Raw genomic sequence first — 6,258 nt, 5'->3', positions numbered from 1 at the left:
ACGTAATAGGCCCTCATGTCCTAAAAAGGGAAATATGTGTCTACTGTTTGTGAGGAGAGGGATTCCAGTCTGTAGATTAGCAAGGCAGACACGCTCAGCCCTGGAATCCTACCGCACAGAGACCTCACCTCTCGAGAGACAAATGGACTAGAATCTTATTTCTTATACATATAAGCACTTCAAACATAATCACTGAAAAGAGTAAGTTACACCATGAATAAGAACAAAACTACAGGACAAAACAAATAACTCAAAAAGATCACATGCAGACACAATACTGCCTCAAAGACCTTCAATAACACAGAGGGACCACAAAGCAGCATAAACCATGATAAGAAGATACAAAATATCCTCAAGGAGATACAAACTAGCAGCTCAGGGATGTAAAATAACCATGAAAAGACCAAATGTAACTACAAAAACACTCAAATTGAGCACACACAGAAAAAATGTTGCTAAATCATATAAAAAGAAAAAATACAGGATCATAGAAAAGACTCACATGATCACAATGTGAAAGTAAAAGCACAAATGAACACAGAACTGCAATAGAGAAATGTAAAATGACCACTGAAAGATTCAAACTTATAAAGAAAGTCAAAATGACCACTTAAAAGTAAAAAAAAAAATGCCACAGACACACAAAATTACAGTAGGATGTTCCAACCGAAAGACAAAAAAAAAAAAACACGAAATGATGTAAAATAAGACACAAAGGCACAGATATGGAGCAGAGATCACACACAATCTTAAAACTACTTCAAATACATGCACACAGAAATCACAGAATGAACACACAGCAACACAAACCAAGATGAGAAGCTATAAAATGCCAACATAGAGAGACACATAAGCAATGCAGGGGTAAAATATGACAACTGAATGGGATTAAATGAACACAGAAAAAAAATAAGTTGAAGGACCGCCTTGTTGATCACTCAAAGCAATAACCACAAAATAACCACAAGGAGGCAAAAAAAATTGCAAAGAGAAACAAACTAAAAAACTGAAATTCAAACTACCACAATGATAAAATGATCAAAAGACACATAAAACAAGGACAAACCAAAACAGATACAAAAAAGCCCCAGACAAAAATAACATAAAGACATTCAAAACTGCCTCAAAAAGATAGATATGTGCAGCTATAGTTACAAAGAGGACACAAAACCACAGAGTCACTGCGTGACCACAAAGGAAAAAGAAAATAACCACAAGTAGACTCAAGGCAATCATACAGAGCCTTAATTTAATCATGAACGGAGACAAAACAAATATTACAACTAAATGACAACATAAACAATTACATTGACAAAAAAATATGTTTTCTGTCTCTCGAGGAAAATGGGTAAGATTTTAATGAGTGTGTGCTCACACAGCCCTTCATCTCATAATCCACCGATGATTAACAAGGAGTATTCTCTGAGCTATTTTTATAATCCTGTCATTATTGAACAATCTGTCTTGTCTCACTTTGGTTCCAAAGATATATTTAAAAAAATGCACATGCTAAAAATCAATCACTGCAGCGACCTAAAATAATTGGCTCAGTGCTCCTCACACTCATTACACAGCATGTGCGCTGACAAGTGTTTACAAACCCAGCTGTGTCGGTGGTTTATATATATGCTGCGTTTTTTTTCAATTCCTCCTCTGTCTCAATCTCACAACCTGAAAAAAAAATAATATTTAGGGACTGCAAACCAACTGCCAAGCAAACCAGCTCAGGAATTCCCACAGAATCCCAAGAGGGGCTCCAAGGCAGCGGTTCATTGCCTAAAAAGGAAGAGTCCAAAAAGAAAGAATCAAGGAAGTTACTCCGTTTGAACCCTTGTGTAAACATACAAGGGGTTGATATGCTTTTTCCTTTTATGTGAAGGGGTTATTATGCCAAACGTCAATGCAGAGCTCAGAATTCCAACCTCATATCTTGGATTTGTGTTCTAGATACTTCCTGCTCAGTAACTCAGCTCTTTTTTCTCAATGCATCACACTGTCTATCACATTTTATTTCCAGCCTGCATTTGTGAAAAGGTAAGTTCAGATAAGTGTGTAGCTGAGTCCACCCTGGATATAGACATCAAAGATGACCCGCTGTTTGCTCACTTCTCCAGTTACTGACAGGGCCATCCCCTGCGTCCAGGCTGGAATGTGAGGAGCTGCTCCAGATGGGTGGTCCACACCTTCTCCTACTGTCCCACTCCTCAGCCGACGAGACATCTGCCATGCTGCATGGTGGAGGGATGAGGGGTTTCAGTGGCAGCATCCCTCATTTGTGTATACTTTGTAAATTTGAAAGCACACTCAAGTTTAATTGATGGACTAGTTTTAGTAAAATGGTCAGATGGATTTATTATTATGATTTATTGTAAGTATAAACTGCTAACTGGTATTTTCATTGCTGTGTGTGTGTGCTTTGTGTGTGTGTGTGTGTGTGTGTGTGTGTGTGTGTGTGTGTGTGTGTGTGTGTGTTTTCACTTTTCATCTCCACAAACATTGGGCGCCATCCTGTGGTTCTAAGAAGTAATTACAACAAGTGGAATAAAAAGTAATAAAAAGTCATGATATGAAGATCGACTCATTTCGTTCCTCGGCATTAATTTTGTTTGAAGGTTTCTTGGATTGTAACACACTGAGGCAATAGGAAATCACATAACCGGGGGATTGATTTCATTCATTTTAAATGGTTTCAAACATTTTTTCAATGAAACCTCCTCAGAGTGCCCCAAGAAAGGTCACTGAAGTCCTCTTTGTTCTCTGTTTTGTCTAAATGTTAAAGTGGAACCGATAAACACATCCAATGCACTAAATACTCAAAGAAGAAAGTGTCAAAAAGGCTCTTAGATCATCTATACATTCTGGCATCAGAAGATCAATGACAATTTTGGTAACTTCAGAGCGGAAGCAGAGATTTACAAACCATTTTAGTTTGAGTTCAAGAGCATTACACGCCCAGCAATCAGTGTAGCGTCACATCAGACGTATTCCTTTCAGAGTAAACAGCGGAAAGAGTTGACTGAGCTGAGTAAAAACCTGTGCTCTTATTAACTCAGTGCTATTTCCAGCTTAAATTCAAGTTTATTACACCAAACAAACGTGTTTCAGATCCACTCGTCAATAACTTTTCATTCAAGGCCTGTTTCACAGACAGCGCTTCGATCTTTTTATCATCATTTTTATTGTACCACACTGGAACCACAAAACTCTTTATAAGACCATCTCCATAATAATGCAGTCTTTTTTCCCAGCATGTGATTCTCCTACTTTAGCAGGCACAGTTGCATTCCACATAAAAAAGTCACAACTGTACAACAGTAAATACTTCAAAGCATTTGTTGTAAAATATGTTGAGAAGCATAATTTGGCCAGTTTCTTTTCCCAACTGATTATGAGCAATCACAAATAAAATTTGATTCTGTTACAACTATTAATCAAAGTTGTTGAATAGGATTTATACAACCTCAACTTGTTATCTTTTTATTGATTGTCATCAATTTAGCAGAAAGAGTAACCATCAAAGTGATTCCAGCAATGTGGTGACATTACACGGTCAGATTGGACAAGACAAGGCTTAAAAAAATAAAAAAAAATAGTCAACTTTTAAAACCAAGCTGTGATCTGATTTCTTTCTGAGTGAGATGACACTTGAAGTGTGGGCATGAAAGATGGACTTTGAGTTGACGTGTTTTTCGCGTCTCTGAGGAGAAAGACTGAAAGCAGAGTGAAGCAGCTATACCGGCTTTGTCATAAAATCCAAACATCAGCTTTCCACGGCGAGACAGTGGCGCTTTGATACTATTTGTAAAGATCAGAGTGAGTTGACTGTTCGGTTCAGTCAAAAACAAATAAAGAGGTTGAAATGAGTAAATAATTTAATTTATGACTGTGCTGATTATGTGGGAAAGACAAGCAGAGCAAATCATCATGCAACAAGAGGTCATCTTTTTTTATTTTTGCCAATGCTATTTTTAAACTGGGTGAAGTTTTTCAGGTCATGAATAAAAAACTAAATTACAAGCAAATAAATATTCTGAGTGAAATATGTTGTATGACTGAAAACCACATGGGGGCACTGATGTATATAAATAGATAAGCCATAATAAAGCACCCCAGAAAAAAAAGGCCACAAATTCATGAAGCTTATTAAATGTTTCAGTTTTGATGAAGCCAAACGTTTAGATAACAGACATATTACTATTCAGACTTGTTTTTTTCTCATATTTTCAGGGTTGCTGTGGGGAACTTGAAGAAAAAAGTTGTCATTTCTGCACTATTATTAGCATTTGTGAAGGCCTTTTTTTTAAAGTCGCTGTTTTGTTTTTGACCACACCTTCTTTAAATTTGACACGTCTTTCCAAAATGTGATTTTTCAGTACCTCAAATGCAATTATTTTGCTGGAAACAGATGATTAAATGCCTTTTCCATCATGGAGAGGATGTGGTCATCTCTATGATTTACATTATTGTGTCATCCAGCGAGACGGACTCAGCAAGAAAAGCATTGCTGGAGGAGTCTGACTCACGAGCATTGTCATCTCATGTGACAACAGCTGCATCCAAATTACCAGAACTCCAAACTACTCGCCGCTTGTATGAAAATACAATACCCCCTTGATGACTCTTCTATTTTCAGACCTATTGTGGCCACGTGTGCGGGGCTTTCGACAATGTGACTTGGGTTGTTTCGTGGTTAAATTGTCGGGAGAGCGGTGATCTGTCTGGATGAGCCGTGCAGTGAGAGCGTGGAGCTAATGGAGATTAACGCGAACCTAATGTTTCATGCTTCAGTGAGGCTGAAGCCAGCGCTCGTGGAGGGAAACTTCATGTTGCTTCAGATGCCATCACCTAACTCAGTATTAAAAAAAAAGAAGCAGTTTTTGTGTAACCTTTAATACGAGGCGCAGTAAAACAAGCGGAGACAGACTGTAAATCCTTCTCTTAGTAGGCTGTGGTGAATGTGGCATAATTTTACCACTACAGAGACCATATATTATTGTCTCTGTGTTGCGCAGAAATAAAAAATTCTGTCAAGCTGTTTTTACGAGGTATCTTTTCGTTTGAAATATGGGGGCGTTTATGGGCTGTGATCTGGGTAAATCAGAGAGCATAAATCTGAAAGACAACATCAGAATTTCACATTAGATTTTATATTTTGACCAACATTATAATACATATTTATTGGTCCCTGCAACAATTTAAAGGATGTGACAAGAAGAGACATTTCTGCCTGGCTGTTCTCTCATTTCACAGCTTTTCCTGATGCACTGCAATGAAGAAAAGTTTAATAAGTTGAGTTTCTACCTGTCTTTTGCATCTTCTCATGCAGACTCGAACGTGACAGACGACACTCATGTTGTCAAACATAAGGCTATAAAAATGTTTCCCTATCCATGAACATCCTGGGGTTAATTCACAGCATGCTGAAGCCTGATAATAGACAGTGTAAACACACAAGAGAGTTCTACCACACTAAAAATACTTGCAACTTGATCAAGCCAAACCGAAGTGAAAATATTATTTATGCATAATGCGACCTTACATATTTTGTTAAGCCACCTGCTACTGCAGCTAAGTTGTCGCAGGTGATATTTTTAATAAGAGCTGTTCACAGTTTGACACTGTGGCGGGAAAAGTGTAATTAATGATATTTATAGCAGCTGCATTCTGTTGGGGTGTGCTGGTTCCAGGACCCTGCTCGTGTGTGAGTGTGTGTGTGTGTGTGTGTGTGTGTGTGTGTGCAGGCTCACTCGGAGCTATTTTCACAGCAACACTGGGTCAAATGACAAATGGCAAACGGACAAAGATGGCGGTTTTGCTGGTGGACATATGTGCAGCATTTCAGCAGGTATTTCCCACAAGAGTTGATGGAGTGAACAGAGATGAAGGGAGAGTGGAGACTGGGCTGTGTTTGTTGTGCGGACTAAAGCTCCACTCCAAATGAGCGAGAACACCCCCTCATGTTTGCTGGACGTGAATATAGAAAACAGCTCAGTTTGTGTTTACCAGAGAAAGAATAACCTAAACAAGAACATTATATACAGTATAAAATTATCATATCTGTTGCCCTTTGCTTTCCACAACACAACACAAAACAACACAAATGATCACTTCCTTTAAATGTATCAGGAGTTTTTTTGCTGCGGTCAAAACCGGTGAATAGGGGAATTATACCAGAACAATCTAAAGTAACCGTCATTCACGTCAAACTCCTCCAGAATCAGCTCAGTTTGGTGACGTTGCAGTGGTCCTGCAGGTCTC

Source organism: Salarias fasciatus, chromosome 8 (genome assembly GCF_902148845.1).
Source record: "Salarias fasciatus chromosome 8, fSalaFa1.1, whole genome shotgun sequence".
Classification (NCBI taxonomy): domain Eukaryota; kingdom Metazoa; phylum Chordata; class Actinopteri; order Blenniiformes; family Blenniidae; genus Salarias; species Salarias fasciatus.
This window is presented reverse-complemented; position numbering follows the sequence as displayed.